Raw genomic sequence first — 1,639 nt, 5'->3', positions numbered from 1 at the left:
GATTTAGAAAGTCGTAAAATTTCCAAATCTTAAAATAAAAAAGCTGTTAAATTGCAAGTTTATAGTTTTATATTTATCATTTATACAGCCTGTTTATTGTTAAGTCTAGACATTGTTATGATTTTTATTGTAATAGTTTGGATCTTAGTGGGCAAATATATTTTTCAGTCTTCTGGATATTACATACACAATTATTCTTTAAAGTGGATTGGTCTAGAATGAGCAAATTTTCCACATATATTTCAAATATTGATAAAAGGAATGAAATCCATCGTTTGGATATTATTATGATATTTTTTCTGGAAACAAAATTCTAAAATGATTAAGTATAAAAATCATATGATTAATAAAAAAAGCTCTAGAACACTATATTTTGCTAGGTCACAACTGACCAACAACCTATAATTCTTTCGTGGTTTACGTTCACGTATGATACTATTTCAACATACTTAAGTAATTATAAATGGCATTACAGATCTTCCATTACGGACCAATCCACTTTAAAGCTGGAGCAAGTGCGCATTTGCATGTTTGACTCTTGCTTTAAAAGAGACCAATTTAGTCTGTAAAATCATGCTCCCAATCTGTATGTATCTTGTGTTATTTTCTTTTATTCTATATTTAATTTATCATTGTAATTATTGCAATTGGTATTTGCAAATAAGAGATCTTTTTTGATATGTTTTTAGTTTTTATAGGTACTTTTAGGCAACGCATATAAGTTATTATTCATCAAAGTTATGAAAACATCAGTCTACCCTGTAACTGTAAGTGTTATTAACAGACTAATTGAAAAGTATGCATAGGTAGTTTGTTTGCTAGATTGAAACAGCTTAATTTGTATACTTGAATTTTTTTTATTTGGTAGAACAATTTTATGTTTTCAAGAAAATTGCCACAAATATGTTGACATGTTGCTTTAAGAAATGTGATCTTGGTTTATATTTAAATCTCTACAATTTTGAGTAAGTTGTATGAATTGTCAAGGAAATTTACATTGCATGTGTTAACATTGCCAATGGTTGTGACAGACATTTTGTCCACCATGTACAAAATTCTAAATATCTGGATTCAAATCTGTATTTTATGTTTTTTTGTTTATTTTAGAATTTACATCATGGCAAAATAATTTGATTATGTTTGAAATCAAAATACTGCATTGTGCTTGCATATTTTGCAGGTTTGTAACCTTTGTGTAGATTTCTTCTAAATAGTTCTTAAAACATCTAAGATTTTCAGTGATTGAACACATAATAAATCTTTATGACACCAGTATACTGCAGAGACCGCTACACAACCTTGCGGTCCGGCCAGGCTCTATATTGTCAACTGCGCAAATTTGATTTATACACGTATGTACTTCTTTTTGTTGTTATTGTTTTATACGAAATATGAAATCCGAAATAAGTGGCTTCAAACAGAGCTATATCTGTCTGTACTTGGTGATAAGTTCATCTTAGTTTCATAATTTCTGCCTGTACTCTACTTTTGTATTTACGTATTTCACTGAATGTAAAATGTATGATTTATAAATGACCAAATAAATATTTTACTTGTTTTACACAGCTACACATGCACTTGTTCATTTTATTGACATGTCATGCCGACTTTCAAGATATAATACCAGAACCAAACATGG

Source organism: Ruditapes philippinarum, unplaced genomic scaffold (genome assembly GCF_026571515.1).
Source record: "Ruditapes philippinarum isolate M1 unplaced genomic scaffold, ASM2657151v2 ctg1790_1_1_1_1, whole genome shotgun sequence".
Taxonomy (NCBI): domain Eukaryota; kingdom Metazoa; phylum Mollusca; class Bivalvia; order Venerida; family Veneridae; genus Ruditapes; species Ruditapes philippinarum.
The sequence above is the reverse complement of the archived record's forward strand: the minus strand, read 5'-3'. Positions refer to the sequence as shown.